This window comes from Nomascus leucogenys, chromosome 8 (assembly GCF_006542625.1).
Source record: "Nomascus leucogenys isolate Asia chromosome 8, Asia_NLE_v1, whole genome shotgun sequence".
Lineage (NCBI taxonomy): Eukaryota > Metazoa > Chordata > Mammalia > Primates > Hylobatidae > Nomascus > Nomascus leucogenys.
In genome coordinates, this window is record NC_044388.1 from 77614975 (window position 1) to 77637004 (window position 22030).

General features: G+C 44.4%; 1 protein-coding gene and 1 pseudogene across 1 annotated transcript in view; one reads left to right on the forward strand and one right to left on the reverse strand.

Annotated features, from left to right (window-relative positions):
* Window positions 1–4736: 4736 nt before the first annotated feature.
* Window positions 4737–5909, reverse strand: LOC100582936 (annotated as a pseudogene).
* Window positions 5910–17880: 11971 nt separating this feature from the next.
* The window catches only part of ZBTB5 (zinc finger and BTB domain containing 5), a 41689-nt gene continuing 37539 nt past the window's right edge, over window positions 17881–22030 (forward strand). Inside the window, exon 1 of the mRNA XM_003263317.3 lies at window positions 17881–18120. The gene's annotated coding sequence lies outside the window, so the exon portion shown is untranslated. The remainder of the gene's footprint in view (window positions 18121–22030) is intronic.

Below are 22030 nucleotides of genomic sequence, written 5' to 3' on the forward strand. Positions count from 1 at the left end.
CAGCCAACCCTAGAGCCCTTTGGGCGGGAGATTCTGGACTGAAATAGAAGAGGGAGTCCGAGCTGATGGACATGTCCCTTTTTCACTGCGGATTCAACCCTTCTTCTGCACGGGGAGTTTTCAGAGCAGAAAGAAGGCGAAAGCAGGGCCTTTAAGCATGGACCCTAGCCGAGGCCCCCTTTGCCCAAAGATTCGTACTGTTGAAGGGTAAGAACTCCGGTTGACTCCCCTCTGTCTTCCAAATCACCTTCTTTCAAGACTCTTTTCCTTCCACACACCCTCAACACCCGCCTCCAACACCCAGGATCCTAGGAATAACCCTAAAGTCTGCACGCCCCTTTGCCTGAGCACTTGTCACACTTTTCTAATTACCCAATCTCAAACACTACAAGAAATGTTTTTTGCCCTGAACCACTTAGAGTAAGTTGTCAACCTGAAATAATTCAGAGACACGTGGAGTTCTCTTTTAGTATCATTTTTCAGAGAAGGAAAATGGTTTTCCAGAAGGCGAAAGGAGAGGGAGAAAAGCAAAGTCCTCCTTTCCTGGGGTAATATCTCCATCTGCTGGTGTTTCAGGGTAACACTAACAAAGACCTGAAAAGGCGAGTCAGATTCCATACTGTTTGCAGTGACTCGCCCTGTACTCTGGGAATGGCTTTTTTTTTTTTTTTTTTTTTTGAGACGGAGTCTTGCTCTGTCACCCAGGCTGGAGTGTAGTGGCGCGATCTCGGCTAACTGCAACCTCTGCCTCCCAGATTCAAGCAATTCTCCTGCCTCAGCCTCCTGAGTAGCTGGGATTACAGGCGTGCATCACCACGCCCGGCTTATTTTTGTATTTTTAGTAGAGACGGGGTTTCACCATGTTGGTCAGGCTGCTCTTGAACTCCTGACCTCGTGATCCCCTGCCTCGGCCTCCCAAAATGTTGGTATTACCGGCGTGAGCCACCGCGCCCAGCCGAGAATAGCTTCTTCTATCTTGCCTCTTCTCTTCCTTTCTTGTCCCTCTGCTTCTCTTTTTCCTCCCTTCCTTTCTTCTTCTGTGTTTGTCTCACTCTCCTGTTCTCTCCTCTGGTCATTCCCATTCCCTTCCTTTATATCCCTGATGCAGACTCTCTTTGCATACCTACACACATGGATGACTCACTCCTTATAAGGTGGACTTCTCACCTTGAACAGGTTTTTTCCTTACATGGAGCTGACTCTACCTTCTGTAGCTTCTCCCTATGGCTCCAGTTCTTCACTCCAGGGTCGTGCAGAACACAACCAGCTCTTCTTGCCTGTGCCCTTCAAAAGCCTGGAGACGTCTATCATGCTTTCCATGTATCTGTTCCTCTCCTAGCCAAAATTATCCCTCACATACCAAAGTTTCTAGGTCCCTCCTCTTCCTGGTCACCTCTGCTAGACATATGCCAGTATATCTGGATCTTTCTCATACCTCGGGGTTCCATACAGATCAGTACTCCAGCACTGGGCTGGGTAGCACAGAACATGGAGAATTAATCACATCCCTTGTGCATTCGTTGTAAACATCTATACAGCTCAGTTAACTTACTGGGGTTAAGAATAAACAAAAGTTCTTGGCTTTGCTTCTGCTAAGTTATATCATCCTTGTAACTTTTTTTAAAAACAAAAATTCAGAACTTTGTATTAAGGGCTGTTAAATTTACTCAAGTTAGATTCAGCCTGTTTATATATTTAAATTTTTCTGTATTAGATAAAAAACTTATCAAAGAAATACATATTTGATGTTGAAAATACAGAAACATATTGATAATAAAATTACAGTAATCTATGACATCTTCCCCACAAAAAGGCAAAAATTGTTCAATTTGGTTGTATTTCTTTCTAGTTTTTTTCTCTGTTCATATGCACATTTATATAATTGATATAATATTGTACTCAATTTTGTACCTCCCTTTAAAAAAATTTCACCCAGCGCTTTGGGAGGCCAAGGTGGGCGGATTGCTTGAGGCCAGGAGCTCAAGATCAGCCTGAGCAACATAGACTCTGCCTCCACAAAAAATAAAAATATTAGCTGGGTGTGGTACATGTGCCTGTGGTCCCAGCTACTGGGGGGCTTAGGCAAGACAATTGCTTGAGCCCAGGGGTTCAAGGATGCAGTGAGCTATGACTGCACCACTGCACTCCAGTCTGGGCAACAGATCAAGACCCTGTCTCAAGGAAAAACAAACAAACAAACACTGTGCCTGCTATTTTGGATGAAGCTCTAGGATTTGAATTGAACATGAACCTTTTTAAAAGATTATTTTTTGTCTTAAGTTCAGGGGTCCATGTGTAGGTTTGTTACATAGGTAAACTCATCTCATGGGGGTTTGTTGCACAGATTATTTCATCACCCACATATTAAGCCTAATATCCATTAGTTATTTTTCCTGACCCTCTCTCTCCTCCCACCCTCCACCCTTCGATAGGCCCCAGTGTGTGTTGTTCCCCTCTGTGTGTCCATGTGTTCTCATCATTTAACTCCCACTTACAAGTGAGAACAGTATTTCATTTTCTGTTCCTGTGTTAGTTTGCTAAGGATAATGGCCTCCACCTTCATCCATGTCCCTGAAAAGGACATGATCTTGTTCTTTTAAAAAGATTCTTTTTTTTTTAACACTTTATATCGTTTATACATTAGATCTAAAATCTGCAGTTTCTAAGCACACCACGTTTAGATCATTCACATCCTTCTGCAGTTTTAGGTTATTTCTACAGAAGTACCTTTAAGTGAATGAATAACACATTCTATAATTCCTGAAAATATAGTACAGAGTGAAATGATTTAAATATAATTTAGGCACATATTGATTATGAAAATAGATTATCTCCCCATACAATTCTTCACTGTCTTGGTAAAAATAATAAAGCAAAGAAAATAATTCATTTCTGAAGTTGCTTTCCTTCACTCGTAAAGGTCTGATCTTCTCCCACTATGCATGTGTACCCCTTACTGTTAAGGAAAGCTTTGCATATGTAGATACAGAAGAATAAGCTACGTAAATACTAAAGATATGTCATTCTCCCAAAGGAGACAAAAGTGGTTTTCAATGATTTCTTGCCTCATGTTGATGAGTCTGTAGAATTTAGAACCCATTTGGACACAGCTAATAACCCTGCTCTTGGGGTAGACATAAGGACTCCAGGCCATTGGTAGGGAAGACAGGCCCTTCCTCTGCTGCTGCAGAGAGATAATGACTCAAGAAAATTGGGCTAAAATTTGTTTTTAAAAAAACAAAAAATATAAGTAAAAGAATCACAGGTGCTGACTGATTGGTATTACATCTTGGATCAGCCAAATGCCTTTAGTTTTACTTTATATATATTTTTTGGTGGCTGTAATCAAATGTCTGTTTAAAATTCCTCATTCCCCACTGTAGGATTCTAGCTGCAATTATATTACATTGCCTTTTAACAGGCAACTCTACCATCTTCATTCATATAGTATAAGCTTTGATTGCAGTAGATCTGGATTTAATATCTATTTCTAAGCTGGCCCTATGTAAACTATTTGGTATTTGAATTAAATGAATATTAATGATGCACCTTGGTTTTTTGGTTTTGAAGTATCTTCCTATGTTTGTGATGATTGTATTAGAAAACTAGGCTAAGGCTGGGTGCAGTGGCTCAGGCCTGTAATCCCAGCACTTTGGGAGGCTGAGGCAGGCAGATCACGAGGTCAGGAGATCAAGACCATCCTGGCTACCATGGTGAAACCCTTTCTCTACTAAAAATACAAAAAAAATTAGCCAGGCATGGTGGCAGGCACCTGTAGTCCCAGCTACTCGGGAGGCTGAGGCAGGAGAATGGCGTGAACCCGGGAGGCGGAGGTTGCAGTGAGCTGAGATCGAGCCACTGCACTCCAGCCTGGGTGACAGAGCGAGACTCTGTCTCAAAAAAAAAAAAAGAAAGGCTAGGCTAAATAGTGTAAATAGATAGAATTGGTCTGGTGTTGAGTGGAACTTCCCTAGAATGAAATTCTGAGAAATGCTCATTTATAAGTGTTGTAGTGATAGGTAAGTTCTTCCTCCATCCGGAGTTCCACTGTACCTTTGGAATGACAGTGATGTACAATGATGTCTTTCTTTCCACTCTGTCTCAATCAGTAAGAACTGGATATTACTTTAATTTAGCTACATTTTGTTCTAAAAAGTAAACATTAAAATGAACCTGAAAAGAGTCTTAGGGAGTCTGATCTCACCCTATTCATATGGTGTGACAGGTATTTAAAGAGGGGAGGCATCACTAAAGCTATTTATAAACCTGAGCAACCTTTTCCAAGTTTTCATAAAGTTTTAACAATTTAAATATCCATATTGCATCTAGGTATTCAATAAATATAATTACATATGTTGTGCTTTCCATAAATTAAAATCCTCAAATGCATCTCAAACCAAGATGGTATTTCCACATCATGCCTATTTAAAAGCAAATACAATAGATACTATTCCTGGTCATAAAACCAGGTAAACTCCCCTACCCCGTTCAAAAGGCAGCAATATCTAGTTTCCCTATATCTATTAAATGAGTGCTTTTCTGTTAAAAATCAGAATATGGAAAAAAAAAGTCAGTGTTTTCCCTTATGCACTGCTGAGAACAAGCATAATCCTCTAAATGATTTTTTAAAATTTCCTGACAGCGTTATTTCTTCTAGACAACTGAGTGGGTGGAGAAAGAAAAGTGATAAGGAAAACATTTTCATCTTGTACATCTTCCTTCAGCCCCTAAAATTCTCATCTGACACTTTGCGACATGTGTAGTGGTGTCAGCATCCCTTCAAATATAGCTCCCCTCATGTTGGACCCTCTCAGGTTGGCTTCTTGAAGATCACACCCAGACAGACAGATCACAATTCTCTAAATCAGTTCCTGTCAGAGTTCCCCCTCTGAGGTTACAGTTCTTCAACTTTGCATTTTTTAAGGTAGCCACTCTCAGGTTAATTCCTGTCATCTGACTTCCTTCCGTATCCACACCTTTCAGATTACCACCTTCCAAATTGTCTTTAAGACCAGAAGGATCCTCAAAATTACACAGTTTCAGAGATGCTCCTTCTGCATTAGAACAGAGCATCTTGACTCCCTGGAGATTTGCACAGTCAAGCACTGATCCAGAGAGATCAGCTCGTTCAAGATTTGCACAGCAAAGATTTGCATGTGCAAAATTGCAGCAGCTTAAATTGGCGATTTTGAAGTTAATGTATCGAAGATCCAAGCAAGAAAGTCAGCACCACTGAAGTTCAAACCCTGGCATTGCAGTTCTGACTTGGTTGGAGTTGCTGGCAAAAATCGGACAAATTCCTTTCAGGATATTGGTGAATGATCCTCTGGTGGTTGAGAATTCTTTATTGCCACTTCTAGGTGTTCAATCAATGAGTCAATACCAAAAAATCTTGCTTCTTCTAACACACCCAATAAATCAATACCATCATTTATAATGAGCTGTCCATGATGCAAGTAGTTCAAAATGGGTTCAAAGTACTCAGGACTTTGGTCAATTGAGAAAGCTCCTCTATGATCTTGCTTATTTCCCCAGACACCTATGTCCTTAAACATGTGGTCCAGCATAATGTCAGGTTATTTATTCACTAAAGTGCTCCGTGTAGTTGTAAAGTACTGCCCTCCAACATTTAATGTTAGCTAGCCTGTGTGGAATCCTAACAATCCTTCAGGAGGCTTAGAATCTGTCTGAGGATCAATAAATGGCTCTCCCTCACACAAGAACAAAACATCATCATCCCTGATCAAAACAATGTCATCATTCAGTCCACCTTTCCCATTATACACACTGGTGGCTTTTATGCCGAGTTTACTGCTGGCCACAGAAAGCAAATCAGATAAACTTCCATATGCAGCAACCACCTTTCCGTTCTTGGGGCTGCCGTTCAGGAACAGGGTCACCTGCCTCATTGCGCTGCCCCCGCTGGGTCCTGACTGAGCCGCCACCCTCCCACCTGGTCCTCTTCCCACCTTTTTCTCCTCCTGCCCTTCCCCTCCCTCCACCCACTCCGATTCACCTCCCTTCACCACCTTCCTGCCCTTGGGGACACACCACACACACACTCTGTCCCACACAAGGGTTTGGCTGGTCCTCCTTCCCACCCCTAAAAAGGATTCTTAATACACAGTCAAATTCACCACTGAGCAATTTCCAGATGCTTTAAAATCCTCATGCTGTCTTCTAACATTGTACAAAACATTTCAAAAGATATAAGAATTAAAATCTATGATCCTTGCCTTCAGGAACTAACTTCCTAGGAGGAACACAGAAAATGGAAAAAGCATACTATAGGGTGGATACTGCTGAGTCTCTAGAATTGCCCTTTTAGGTTCTATCAGGTTTTTTTTGTTTTTGTTTCTTTGGAGATGGAGTCTCACTCTGTCACCAAGGCTGGAGTGCAGTGGTGCGATCTCGCCTCACTGCAACCTCCGTCTCCTGGGTTCAAGCGATTCTCCTGCCTCAGCCTCCCAAGTAGCTGGGATTACAGGCACCTGCCACCAAGCTTGGCTAATTTTTTTGTATTTTTAGTAGAGACGAGGTTTCACCATGTTGGCCAGGCTGATCTTGAACTCCTGACCTCAAGTGATCTGCCTGCCTTGGCCTCCCAAAATGCTGGGATTACAGGTGTGAGCCACCACACCCGGCCTGGTTCTGTCAGTTTTATTGTCTTCACATATTGCCATGGTTTGAATGTCCCCTCCAAAACTCGTGTTGAAATTTAATTGCCATTGTGATAGTATTAAGAGGTGGGGCTTTTAATAAGTGACTAGGGGCAGGGCATGGTGGTTCATGTCTGTAATCCTAGCACTTTGGGAGGCTGAGGTGAAAGAATTGCTCAGGAATTCGAGACCAGCCTGGACAACATAGTGAGACCTTGTCTCTACAAAAAAATAAACAAGGCTGGGTGCAGTGGCTCACGCCTGTAATCTTGGCACTTTGGGAGGCCGAGGCGGTTGGATCACCTGAGGTTGGGAGTTCAAGACCAGCCTGGCCAACATAGTGAAACACCGTCTCTACTAAAAGTACAAAAAAATTAGCTGGGCGTGGTGTCAGGTGTCTGTATCCCAGTTACTTGGGAGGCTGAAGCAGGAGAATCACTTGAACCCGGGGGCAGAGGTTGCAGTGAACTGAGATCGTGCCACTTCACTCCAGCCTGGGCAAAAGAGCAAGACTCCATCTCAAAACAAACAAACAAACAAACAAAATTAGCTGGGTGTGATGGCACTCGCCTACGCTCCCAACTACATGGGAAGCTGGGGTGGGAGGATTGCTTGAGTTGGTGAGGCTGAGGCTATAGTGAGCTGAGATCTTGCTACTGCACTCCAGGATGGGCAACAGAGTAAGGCTCTGTCTCTGTCTCTCTCACACACACATACACGTGCACATACACACACACACACGAAGTAATTAGGTCATAAGGGCTCTGCCTTCATGAATGAATTAATGCCATTATCATGGGAGTGGGTTAGTTATCAGAGTAGTGGTTTTCTGATTTAAAAAAAGACTAGTTCAGCCCAATTTCTCTCTCTCTTTGTCTCATACACTGGCTTGCCTTTCCAGGCTGGAATCACCATATTCCAATGCCATGCTCTTTGATTTCCTGGACTCCAGAACCATGAGCCAACTAATTCCCTGTCTTTATGAGTTACCCAGTGATATGGTTTGGCTCTGTGTCCTTACCCAAATTTCATGTTGAAATGTAATCCCCAATGTTGGAGGTGGGGCCTGGTGGGAGGTGATTGGATCATGGTGGTGGTTTCTAATGGTTTAGCACCATTCCCCTAGTGCTGTCTTATGACAGAGTTCTCATGAGATCAGGTTGTTTGAAAGTATCCCCCTTCACTTTCTTCTTCTTGCTCCCACCACGTAAGACATGCCTGCTTTCCCTTCACCTTCCGCAATGATTGTAAGTTTTCTGAGGCCTCCCCAGCCATGTTTCCTGTAGAGCCTATGGAACTGTGAGCCAATTAAATTTCTTTTATTTATAAATTAACCAGTTTCAGGTATTTCTTTATACCAGTGTGAGAATGGGCTAATACACCCAGCCTGTGCTGGTGCTCTGTTATAGCAACAGCTAATGGGCTAAGATGTGTTTTGAAGCTTTGTTACTAGAAACATGTTCATTCAGGGGTATTATCTCTTCTTGATTAATTAACCTGTTTATCATTAGAATTGTCTTTCTTAATCTCTTGCAGTATAACTTATCCTAAAATCCACTTTACCAAATATTAATATAGTCACTCCAGTTTTCTTATGATTGTTGTTTATATGGTATATCTTTTTCCATATTTTTTACTCTCAACCTATTTATGTCTTTATATTTAAAACAGGTTTTTTATGCACTGCATATAGTTGGTTCTTTATTTTTATTCAGTCTAACAATCACTGCCTTTTAATTGACACTTTTAGAGCATTTACATTTAGTGTAATTATCAACATGGTTGGGTTTAAATCTACCATTCAGTTACTGTTTTCTATTTGCCCCATCCCTTTTTTATTCCTTTTTCCTGCATTCTTTTGGATTATTAGAATTTTTTTAGTATTTATTTTACTTCCACTATTGGTTTATTAGATATACCTCTTTAGTGTTTTCAGTGGTTGATCTAGAGAAGGGGGTGGCAAATATGACTGTCTTAGTTGGCTTGGGTTGCTATAACAAAATACCACAGAGTGAGTGACTTAAACAACAGACCTTTATTTTTCACAGTTCTTGAGGCTGTAATGTCCAAGATCAAGGTGCCAGCAGATTCAGTTCCTGGTGAGGGCCCCGTTTCTGCCTTGTAGACAGCCACCTTCTTGCTGTATCCTCACATGACAGAGAGAGAAGCTCTAGTGTCTCTTTCTCTTATTTATTTATTTATTTGTTTATTTGTTTATTTTTTTGAGGCAGAGTCTTGCTCTGTTGCCCAGGCTGGAGTGCAATGGTGCTATCTCGGCTCACTGCAACCTCCACATCCCAGGTTCAAGCGATTCTCTTGCCTCAGCCTCCTGAGTAGCTGGGATTACAGGTGTGCACCACCACACCTGGCTAATTTTTGGGTTTTTAGCAGAGATGGGGTTTCACCACGTTGGTCAGGCTGGTCTTAAACTCCTGACCTCGTGATCTGCCTGCCTCAGTCTCCCAAAGTGCTGGGATTACAGGTGTGAGCCACCACTCCATCTTCCTCTTATTTTAAGGGCACCAATCCCATCCTGGGTGCTCTACCCTCAAGATCTCATTTAAAGCTAATTACCTCCCAAAGATCCCACCTTCTAATACCATCACATGAGGTTAGGGCTGCAACACATCAATCCAGGTGGAGGAGACACAAACATTCAGTTTCTAACAATGTCCCACTGGCTAAATTTGGCCTATTTTTATATAATCCTTGGGCTAAGAATGTTTATACATTTCTTAAGAGTTGCAAAAACAAAACAAAAGGAGGAAGAAAAATATGTGATGAATATGCAACAGAGACCACTTGCAGTTTGCAAACCCCAAAATATTTACTGTCTGTCCCTTTATAGAAAATATTTGCTGACCCCTGCTCTAGGGTTTATAACATGTATCTTTGGCCAGGCATGGTGGCTCATGCCTGTAATGCCAGCACTTTGGGAGGCCGAGGTGGGTGGATCATCTGAGGTCAGGAGTTTGAGACCAGCCTGATCAACGTGGTGAAACCCCGTCTCTACTAAAAATACAAAATTAGCTGGGCATGGTGGCACACGCCTGTAATCCCAGCTACTTGGGAGGCTGAGGCAGGAGAATTGCTTGAACTCGGGAGGCGGAGGTTGCAGGGAGCCGAGATTGAGCCATTGCACTCCAGCCTGGGCAACAAGAGCGAAACTCTCTCTCAAAAAAAAAAAAAAGAAAAAAATGCATCTTTAAAATATCCGTGTACATAGAGATAATATTACACTGTTTCACATACAATGTAAAAACCTTTCTTTCTTTTTTTTTTTTTTTGAGACAGAGTCTCGCCTTGTTGCCCAGGCTGGGGTGCAGTGGCACGATCTCGGCTCACCACAGCCTCTGCCTCCCAGGTTCAAGCGATTCTCCCGCCTCAGCCTCCTGAGTAGCTGGGACTACAGGTGCCTGCCACCACGCCCAGCTAATTTTTTTGTATTTTTAGTAGAGACGGAGTTTCAACACATTCACCAGGCTGGTCTCGAACTCCTGAACTTGTGATCCACCCGCCTCAGCCTCCCAAAGGGCTGGGATTACAGGTGTGAGTCACTGTGCCCGGCCAAAAGCCTTTCTTTTAAAGAAATTGAAAAACAAACAAAATCTTATTTTTATCATTTAGCTTTAGTCAGAATTTGAATGTTTCCCATCTCTGTGTGATTTTCAAGAATTGTTCTTTGCCTGGCCTTTTAGAGTTTCATCTTACTCATACACAGTTTGGTAATCAATGACAGACTGTGGAAGATTCCTATGAAGAATTTCTGGAAGGCTTTTTATGCCTAGGTCCCTCTTCTCCAGTAATTTACCCTGCAAATTCCTGCTGACTCACTCTCTTGGAATTCCAATCTCTCTCTTCAAATCAGTGAGAGACTACCATGCTCTGTTTGAACTCTCCCTCCTGTGCCATTGTCCAGAAAGTGTCTCCAGGAAGGAAACTGGAGCAATTGTAAGGCTCCCTTGCTTTTTTTCCCCCCTCTCTCAGGAATCACAGTTTTGTGCTGCCTATTGTCCAATGTCTGAAAACATTCTTCCACATTTTTTTTTCTAGTTTTCTAGGTGTTTACTCATGGAGGACAAGTATGGGAGCAGTTAGTTACTCTGTTATAGCAAAAGTGAAAGTCTCCTCATTCTTTTTTTTTTCTTTCCTCAATTTTTTTTTCTTTTTGAGATAGGATCTCACTTTGTCGCCCAGGCTGGAGTGCAGTGGCATGATTATGGTTTACTGCACCCTTGACATTGCAGGCTCAAGTGATCCTTGCACCCCAGCCTCCCAAGTAGCTTGGACTACAGGTGCATGCCACCAAGCCTGGCTAATTTCTGTATTTTTTGCAGAGATGGGGCCTCCCTATGTTGCCCAGGGTGGTCTAGAACACTTGGACTCCAGTGATCCTTCTGCCTTGGCCTCCAAAAGTGCTGGGATTACAGGCGTGAGCCACTGCGCCCAGCCTCCCTCAGTATTTTGTTTAACAACTTCATAGATTCAATTGTATGGATGTACTCTAATTTATTTAGTTAGTCCTCACTGATGAATTGTCTGTTTTGGATTGCTTTTTAATACAAATAATGCTGCAATAAATAACTGTGCATATGTGATTTTATACTTGTGTATATGTGTGGGATAAAATTCTAAAAGTGTGATCTCATGGAGTATGAGGTTATTTGTAGGTGAATTTTTACCAACTTAAGATTCAATGATTGGAGCCCTACAGATTAACTGAAAAAAGACAGATTGACAGAAGAAAAGACAAATTTATTCATGTATGCGGAAGTGTACAAAAAAAGTGACACTCCCTACAGCTAGAGTTAAGGATTTATGTATCATCTTAATAAGGAGAGATAGGACCTTCAAGGAAGAGAGTTAGGACTTCAAGGGAAAGCAAATGGTGAGAAATTAGTGAGAAACAAGTGAGAGCAAAGAAGTGGAAGGTACAGACAATTCTGATAACCTTTTGTTTATGTAATTTCTCATCCAGGTGCAAATGAGCTATCTCCTTTCTGGTTGTAAACCACCTGGAAAGGGGATTTATGATGGTTGTATTTTCAGGAAGCTTTGGATAAATCAACGAAAGAAGCTTAGATAAGATTTTTTCTTTATGGCTGCTGTTTGTTAGATGTTTTCAGCTTAAAATAATCTCCACAGCACATCAGTAGTTCTGAGTGGATTCCATTAGTAGATACTGCCAAAATGACTTCTGTAGAATCTGTACCAATATCTACTCCCACTAGCTATGAATAAGAATGGCCACTTATACCTAAACCCTTGCAAACAGAGCGTGTTATAAAATATTTTGATTTTTTTCTGATCTGGATAGTTGAATAATGATATCTCATTGTATTATATTTAGTATTTCTTTTGTATGAAGTAGATTGAGAACCTTTTCATGTTTATCAGCCATTTTCTTTTTTCTTTTTCTTTTTTTTTTTAAGACAGAGTCTTGCTCTGTTGCCCAGGCTGGTGTGCAGTGGTGCCATCTTGGCTCACCACAACCTCTGCCTCCCGGGTTCAAGCAATTCTCCTGCCTCAGCCTCCTGAGTAGCTGGGATTACAGGTGTGCGCCACCACGCCTGGCTAATTTTTCCATTTTTAGTCAAGACGGGGTTTCACCATGTGTGTCAGGCTGGTCTCGAACTCCTGACCTCATGATCTGCCAGCCTTGGCCTCCTAAAGTGCTGAGATTACAGGCGTGAGCCATTTTTATGTCTTGTTCTATGAATTCTCTATTTGTGTCCTTTGCTTATTTTTACAGTTGGTTGTTGGTCTTACTGAGATACGGGAACTCTTTATATGTTAAGGAACCTAGCCTTTTAAATCTATGTTATGGCTGGGCACATTGGCTCATGCCTGTAATCCTAGCACTTTGGGAGGCTGAGGCAGGAGGACTGCTTGAGGCCAGAAATTTGAGACCATCCTGGGCAACACAGTGAGACCCCATCTCTACAAAAAATAAAAACTTGCCGGGCATGATGGCACATGCCTGTAATCCCAACTACTAGGGAGGCTGAGGCAGGAGGATTGCTTGAGCCCAGAAGGTTCAGGCTGTAGTGAGTTGATCATGCCACTGTACTCCGGCTTGGGTGACAGAGTGAGACTCTATCTCTAAAAAAATTTTTTTTAAAATCTATGTTATGTGTTGCAAATAGTTTTCTCTGTTCTTTGTCTTTCAATTTTGGAATTTTTGCACAATAGAAAAATGTAAATTATTGTTTAGCTTCATTTATCAGACTTACTCTCTACCTCTCAGGCTTTGTATTTTGTTTAAAAAGGTCTACTTTACTTCAAGATTATAAAATATATTGTTTGGCCAGGTGCAGTGGCTCACGCCTGTAATCCCAGCTCTTTGGGAGGCCAAGGTGGGCAGATCACCTGAGGTCAGGAGTTCAAGACTAGCCTGGTCAAAATAGCAAAACCCCATCTCTACTAAAAAATACAAACATTATTCGGACATGGTGTGAGCCTGTAGTTCCAGCTCCTTGGGAGGTTGAGGCAGGAAAATTCCTTGAACCTGGGAGGTGGAGGTTGCAGTGCGCTGAGATCGTGCCACTGCCCTAGCCTGGGCGACAGAGCAAGATTCTTAAAAAAAAAAAAAAATTGTTCCAGGTTTTCTTCTTTTGCTATTATAGTTTAGTTTAAAAATATTATATTTGATTAAATTGATATTAAATTTGTTGTAAAAAGTCAGGTATTACCACTTGAAGATAGTTGTCCATGTTCTCTGGCATTTTGAAGAATTGGACAAAACACAAAAACAAAGCAAGGAAGTGAAAGCAGAAATTTATTTATCTGTTTATCTATTTATTGAGACGGAGTTTTGCTCTTGTTGCCCAGGCTGTAGTGCAATGGCACGATCTCGGCTCACCGCAGCCTCTGCCTCCTGGGTTCAGGCGATTCTCGTGCCTAAGCCTCCCGAGTAGCTGGGGTCACAGGCGTGTGCCACCACGCCTGGCTAATTTTTTTTTTTTTTTTTTTTTTTTGAGAGGGAGTCTCGCACTGTCACCTAGGCTGGAGTGCAGTGGCTTGATCTCGGCTCACTCCAAGCTCCGCTGTCTGGGTTCATGCCATTCTCCTGCCTCAGCCTCCCGAGTAATTTTTTTTTTTATTTTTAGTAGAGGGGGGGTTTCACCGTGTTAGCCAGGATGGTCTCGGTCTCCGGACCTCGTGATCTGCCCGCCTCGGCCTCCCAAAGTGCTGGGATCACAGGCGTGAGCCACAGCGCCCAGCCGCAGAAATTTATTTTAAACAAAAGTACACGCCACAGGGTGGGAGCAGGGTTGAACAAGCCTCAAAAGCATTGGATACAGAATTTTCTGGAGTTTAAATATCCCTAGAGGTTTCCCATTGGCCCACCATCAGTCTGATTGGTTGCGGGAGGGGACCAGTCAGAATGAAGAGTAGGCCAGTAACCAGTCTGATTGGTTGCAGGAAGGGACCAATCAGCATGAAGAGTGGGCCCATGATCAGTCTGATTGTTTGCAGGAAAGGAGCTATGAGAGGGCCTGGCCTGGTGCCCTGTCCTGCCCTGCCCTGCCCTGCCCTGCCGTGCCTTCCCCTGCCCTGCCTTGCCTTTCTTTTTTTTTGAGACCTAGTCTCGCTCTTGTCGCCCAGGCTGGAGTGCAGTGGCGTGCGATCTCGGCTCACTGCAACCTCCGCCTCCCAGGTTGAAGCTATTCTCCTGCCTCAGCCTCCTGAGTAGCTGGGATTACAGGCGCCCACCACCTCGCCCAGGTAATTTTTGTCCTTTTAGTAGAGACGGGGTTTCGCCATGTTGGCCAGGCTGGTCTCGAACTCCTGATCTCAGGGATCCGCCCGCCTCGGCCTCCCAAAGTGCTGGGATTACAGGCGTGAGCCACTACGCCTGGCCAGTATTTTCATTTTTCAACTGCCAGACAGAAAAAGGAGAGCTTACAACTGCCACGGAGCAACTGCCACGCAGAAAAAGGCGTGGGTGAAAAGAGAGTAGCCTCTGACATCCAGTCAGCAGGAGTCGGCCTGAGGGTCCCCGCCTCCAGACCCTGTTATCCTGCCTCACAGGTAGATATCCAACTTATTTTTTTCATGACTGTCTTGCCTATTCTTTCAATATTATCTCCCCTTATGAATCTTAGAACTTAGTTGTCTGATTTCAGGAAGTATCTTATTGATACCTTTTTGGGGAAATGTATAGGTTACTTTAGGAATAATTTTGTCAGTGATTAGAAAATCTAAGCAACCTGAAATTCCAGGTTTTCCTAAATACTATTAAAGTAACAACACCTGTTGTAGGAACTAAATTAATACAGCAGTCTGTAAAACTAAAAATTAAGGAGACCCTCTTTTTTTTTTTGAAACGGAGTATCTCTCTGTCACCCAGGCTGGAGTGAAGTGGCGCAATCTTGGCTCACTGCAACCTCTGCCTCCCGGGTTCAAGCGATTCTCCTGCCTCAGCCCCCTGAGAAGGTGGGATTACAGGCATGCACCACCAAGCCCGGCTAATTTTTTGAATTTTTAGTAGAGACGGGGTTTCGCCATATTGGTCAGGCTGGTCTCGAACTCCTGACCTCAGGCAATCCACCGGCCTCGACCTCCCAAAATGCTGGAATTACAGGCGTGAGCCACCGCGCCCGGCCTAATGACACCCCCACTCTCCTTCCCTGAATGACATTATGAATATTTGATAGTAACCTTTCACACTCAGTCATACATTCACAAACTTTTACGTGTACCTCCGCATGTAGGTATGTATGTATGTACGTATGTATGCATGTATGTATTTTTCTGAGACGGAGTCTTGCTCTGTCGCCCAGGCTGGAGTGCAATGGCAAGATCTCGGCTCACTGCAACCTCTTTCTCCCGAGTTCAAGCGATTCTCCTGCCTCAGCCTCCCGAGTAGCTGGGGTTACAGGCGCCCGCCACTATGCCCAGCTAATTTTTGTACTTTTTTAGTATAGATGGGGTTTCGCCATGTTGGCCAGGCTGGCCTCGAACTCCTGACCTCGTAACCCACTCTCCTCGGCCTCCGAAAGTGTTGGGATTACAGGCGTGAGCCACCGCGCCTGGCCGCAGGATTTTATTACTTTCGTTTTGTATCTATAGGAGCCTTAGTCATGAAGAAGCCATGATACATATTTATCAAATTTTTGTAATCTTCTTTAGTTGCACATTTAGGTTTGTTCTCCACTCACCCCCACTCCCGCCCCTTGTACTAACAAAGGTGTGGTAAACAGCCTTGGGTTTATTATTCCACATCTTTGTATTTCGGTAGCATATATTTCTAGAAAGGAATTGCCAGCTAGAAGAGAACAAATGCATATTTTAAATTTTGATAGATACTACGAAGTGATCGTCAAACTGGGCATCAGTGATACTCCCGTCCACAATATAGCGGGTGTCCACTTCCACACACTCCTAAATTCTGAATATACAATTTTTAAAACTTTTGCCAGCCTGTAAATCTGAGGCAATCTAGGTCATGGCATTTACCGTTGAGAGCCAGATACGCAAAAGAATCTCTCCTATTGCTTGGCTTACTGTCATCATTCCATATTTTCCTTATTTTACCGATCAATCTGGCAGTAAAATATGTGTGATGGCTATAGTATCAGCGAATCTTAAGGAAAAGAATTAAACATCAGACTCCACTGAGCCCTTAAAGAAATCCACGCAAACAGGTTGCTTTTTGAAATCAACACTTCTGACCAGTAACTGAAGGGATGGAATCTGCTGTAGGGGTATTCCCTGTGTTCAATTCTTAAAGAGGGGAGTTCCTTTCCCCCCCCGCCCCAGACGAAATCTCACCCTGTTGCCTAGGCTGGAGTGCAGCGGCACGATCTCGGCTCACTGCAACCTCCGCCTCCCGGGTTCAAGCGATTCTCCTGCCTCAGCCTCCCGAGTAGCTGCCTGGGATTACAGGCGCCCGCCACCACGCCCGGCTAATTTTTGTATTTTTAGTAGAGACGGTTTCACCATGTTGGCCAGGCTGGTCTCGAACTCCTGATTTTGGGCGATCTGCCCGCCTCAGCCTTCCCAATTGCTGCGATTATAGGCATGAGCCATCGCGCCCGGCTGGGAGTTCCATTTTTATGGGAGCTCCTCCAAGACCCTTACCCCCACCCCCAGGAGAACCCAGCTGAGTTCGCGGGCCTGCCTTTGTCTCCAGAGCCACGCAGCGCTCCCAGACAAGCTGCGCTGGAGAAGGCAGCTTTCTTCTGCCGTCCTCACCCGAGGAAAGGGGGCTTCTTCCCTGGCCCCAGTGCCCGATGCTCAGGGATCAGGTTCTCCCTCCGAGGGTGCACCTGGAAGCCCGAGCGTCGCCCCGGGGCTCGCTCTTTTCAGACCCCGTCCCGTACAAGCCCGCGACCCTTCCACGTTTGAGATATGAGTGGGAGAGCTTAGCGCTTCTTATGTTGTTTTTGTGGGGTGCAGGTGATTATAAATCTGGGCATGGAGACTACAGGCTTATTTGACCTGCAGCCGAGTGCGGGGCCAAGCGCCGGGCTCCTGGGGCGCCACCGTTTCCAGACGCGCAGCCACCCGGACTGGACAAGGGGCGGGGTCCGACCTAACTGCCATCCGATGGACAGCGTTTTTTATTCGCAGTTTTTACCCTGGACTTTGGCTTAGTTCAATCTAAAGAGCTTCTTGGAATCTTATCTTTCCCAACGTCTATGAAGTGGGAACTCCATCTCCAACCCTGTAGGTGTGTATGCTTAGCGAAGGGAATTCACCCCGGACAAGAGCCCTCGGTCACTAAAGGGCCGGGCACCACGAGGGTGGAAAAATCCTTCAGGACCAGCCAATGGCGGTACGGCCTGCCCTGAGGGCCCGCCTCTCGGGCGCCCTCAGAACTCATGCAGTCGTTGTTGTAATTGGCGGATTTAGGCGGAAAGCCCGCTTGCCTAAACCACAGAGGGCTTTGATTGGTTGCAGCGAACAGCTGCATTTCTATAGTCCAAACCTGGAGCAGTTTAGTGATAAATCCCGCCCTAAAAGGCATTTGATAACCGTTTTACGTGTTGTAAGGCAAAGGATGATTGGTCAGAGAGCTCACGGATTCAGTCGGTAGTAAACACAACCAGACTCCAGGGACCGTGGATTGGTCAGTTTTTCCGGGGGCTAAGTGAATTCCTCCAGGTTCCGTGCGCCGGCTGGCTGCACTCCTACCCCGGCCCCGCCCTCCCCATTGCTGATTGGTTGCAGCCCAACCGGGGGAGGAGGAATGGGGCGGAGTAAGCGCTCTTGCATTACGTCACTTCCGTCATCCTGGGGCGCCGCCGCCGTGTTCTCAGAGTGCCGCGGCGAACTGGCTGGAGGAGCTAGGGGACTAGAGGCGGGGTGGGAGGGGGGCGGGTGGAAGGGGGAGGAAGTCCCATAACGGAGACGCTGGTCCGGACGTTCCCACCTCCTTTGACACTGCCGAGTCCGATCGGAGAGGGGTCACCGCCTCCTTCAGCGAGGAGGAGGGGGGCGGAGCCCAGCTCAGGTGAGGAGACCGGGTCAGCGAGTAGCGTGATGGCGGGCGCGCTCACGTGGGGAAGGTTGAGCACCAGGGGCGCGCCAAGGCGTCAGGGAGCGCGCAGACGTGTACTGGTGCCCCCAGCTTACCCCGGCTGTCTTTCTGAGGGGGCATTGTTTACCGTCGGAGCGAAGGGGCCAGGCGGGTTCTTCTGCGCAGGCGTCCCCGGTGTCCCGACGCCAAGCTGTCTGCGGGGTGGGGCGGGGGCTGGTACCCCTGCGGATCCCCGGCTGGCGACGTAGGTTCCCGAATGGGGTGAGAAAGGCCTCAGGCCCAACGGCCTGGCGGGATGAAGAGAGGATCTGCTGCCCTGCGGGATGGGGTCGGACGGCTCCCTTGCCCCCATCCTGGGTCTTCTTGAGCAACGAGGTTTCATTTCACCAGAGCAAGGCCGTAGGCAGACTGCCATCGGGAGCCAGCGGCCGACCTTGGAGGGGTGGAGCCAGTGTTTTGGAATGCCCCAACTTGTTATGAGAGGAATGAAGTGTTTAATAGGCATTTATTGAATGCCCACTACTCCCAGTCTTCGTGCGAAGAGCTGTGGGGGATGCGGTGGTAAGACACTGCCGTCCCATCTTCTCCTGTTTGGAGGACAGATTTGTATGTAAATAATAAAAGGCAGTGAATTAAGGGGAGTTGAAGGTTAATTTTTTCCTTTCATAATGGTCATTTTTTTAAAGTCAGTCAGCATTCTGGCATAGTGAAGGATATTGTGGAAACTAATTTTCTGAACAGAAGGCAAATCCTAAATAATTTGGAGGAAAAATTTTAGGTGAAAGCACAGTAAAGTTGATTACTAAGTAGTATCTTCTGACTCTAGTTAACTTGAATTAATAGAAGAAACTCTTCACCTTCAAACATTGAAGCAAAAATATTCCAAAGCATGTTCTCGTATTTTTCACCTGTATTAAGTAGAAGACATTACGGGCTTTTCTTTAGAGATTGAAGAGAATGCTGTGCCTTAGTCATTAAGTCGTTGGTAATTTGTTGTCCTAGTATGGGCTGTTGTGCCTTAGACGTAAAAGGCTGGGCAGAACTTGCTTTTCATTTGCCTAAACTGTTGTGATTTCTGTGGGGACGGTGGTTGGCAGTAAGCTAATAGTTCAGAGGGAAAAGACCAGATGGGAAGAAGACAAGGAATTTTAGAGAAAAGCCCCTAAGCCAAAGGAAACCATTCACTCTTCCTTTTAAACCTTCTGGAAATCTCATCAAATTTGGGAAGATTGACCTGGCCACCACAGCCAGCTTGGTGACCTTACAGGTTAAGACTACTTGGGTGGAGACCTGTTCTGGGCCCTTGGGTTTTGCTGAATAAACAGATTCTTTTTTTGAAGAGTCCTGAAGTCAACCCATTTACTAGAGATTTGCCCCTTTTCCCTAAAAGTTGTGTCAAAACATAACTTTTAGTTAGCTGAGGATGCTGGCAAGCTGGATTTTGGTTAATTGATATGTCTCTAGCAGAATTCTGAAAATGGTAAGATTTGGAGGAAAGGCATCTTACAAACTTAGGAGTGAACGCTCTCAAAAGAGACTCACAAGACTGTCCCCAAAGTGGAATTAATAAAAAATCACTGGGATATCAAATAGTACTTAAAGAACTCAGCATGAATTATATCGAATTGGAGACTTTAAAATATCTTGTATTCAGTGAAATTGACAAAACCTGGTGTAGTGCTGGCAGAGAATCTTGAATCTGGCTCACATTCGTTTTGGAAATGGAAAAAACCGAAGGTATTGATTCTATGTTAGCTGTCAGCTTTTTTTTTTAAATGTAAATTAATTTTAAATACTTCCCCCTCTGTCAGTTTTAAGCATGTGATTTTTCTTTTACTGTATGTGATATTTCTCAAATATGGATGTTGTCTAGTAGAGCCAGTTTTGTTAGTGTAGCAGGTGGGATGGAATGTAGCACTACACTGTGCCTTTAAGTATGAAGTGAACTTCTCATCTCCTAAAAGACCAGCTGTTTCTGAGTGAACTATTGCTCTTTACATATGTTCTCATCATTTTCACCACTGAATAGTAGCTTTTAATTTCAAGATCCAGTTTTGGAGGTGCCTTTCATTTTATTAGTTATACCTATATTTCCTCAAAACTTTGATTTATCTTGACATCCCAAACAGATTAGGTTACTCTGACAATTCGAAGGGTGAGGAGGGCAGAGAAGAATTTTATTGAGTGATGGAACAGCTCTCAGAGAAGAGGGCATAGCAGGGGGTGGTCTCTTTCCCAGTGTGGCTGGTTCCAGGGCTTCTTAGGGACTCAGAATGGGGAGTGTGTGCTGATTGGTTTCTGAGTATGCAAAAAGGTTAAAGGGAAGGCCGAGTGTGGTGGCTCACGCCTCTACTGCAATTGGGGAGGCTGAGGTGGGCAGATTGCCTGAGCTCAGGAGTTCGAGACCAATCTGGCCAACATGGTGAAACCGTGTCTCTACTAAAAATACAAAAATTAACCCGGTATGGTGACGTGCGCCTGTAATCCCAGCTACTCAGGAGGCTGAGGCGGAAGAATCGCTTGAGCCTGGGAGGCAGAGGTTGCATTGAGCTGAGAGTGTGCCACTGCACGCTTGGAGTCTTGGAGGCAGAGTGAGACCCTGTCTCAAAAAAAAAAAAAAAGAAAGGTTAAAGCAGAGACACCACTCAAAGGTGGGCATGACAGTGTGGAAAACCAATTAGGAAAGGGGTAGATATATGTAAAACAGGTGAAGGGTGGGGATCAATCAGAGGAAAGCATGCCAAACGGGAACACAGGTTCTCAATCTGGTCCGTGGATTTGACTTGTAGCTTGGCTTTCAGGCTTTTAAACTGTCTTCGGCGTGGAGGTGGGGTTTCACTGGGGATGTACCCCTGTCTGCCTAGGCATTTGTCAGTCTCCTGCCTCTATCATTAGTAGTCATTGGCAGACAGTTTTCCTTCTTCCCTGAAGACAGGATACCATAAGTAAGCATTATGCCGTAGCTTAATTGGCAGTTTTTTTTCCTAGTGTTACATGAAATAATGCCTTTTATAATCACAGACATCTTAGATTTAATGAAATTTGGTAAAATTAATAGACTTTTAGCTCAGGTGGCACACACCTGTAGTCCCAACTACTTGGGAGTCTGAGGCAGGAGGATCACTTGAGTTCAAACCAGCCCAGGCAACATAGTAAATCCTGGCTGCCTACCCCCCATAAAGAGACTTTTGTACCCAACTAATTCATTGTAATTGTAACCAATGAATTTTCCTAATTCGTTTTCCTGCTCTGGAAAATGTTTGTTACTGAAAAGAAGCCTATCGAGCGTGATTATTTTTCCTTATATATATGGAAATTAACAAATAAAATGTTGATTTTACAAATTTCAAAGGATGATTAAGTGATAGGTCTACTTTTTGTAAATTATACTTGGTAATCTGTTACTTTGTATGGTAACAAGTTTACAAATGCCTTTATTCCTAATTTACTTTTTTTTTTTTTGAGTCAGGGTCTCACTCTGTCACCCAGGCTTGAGTGCAATGGTGCAATCTGATCTTGGGTCACTGCAACTTCTGCCTCCTGGGTTCAAATGATTCTTGTGTCTCAGCCTCCTGAGTAGCTGGGACTACAGCTCGTGCCACCATGCCTGACTAATTTTTGTATTTTTTGGTAGAGACAGGGTTTCGCCATGTTGGCCAGGCTGGTCTTGAACTCCTGACCTCAAGTGATCCGCCTGCCTTGGCCTCCCAAAGTGTGTGATTACAGGCATGAGAGCCACTGTGTCTGTGATTGCCAATTTCTGAAGTTTAAAATGTTTAGGGTGAGTTGCTTCCCTTTTTTTCTATGCATGATATTGTTGACATGGTATAATTAATTTTTCAGTACATCTTAGTCAGTTATAATTTAAAATCCACTCAGTCAT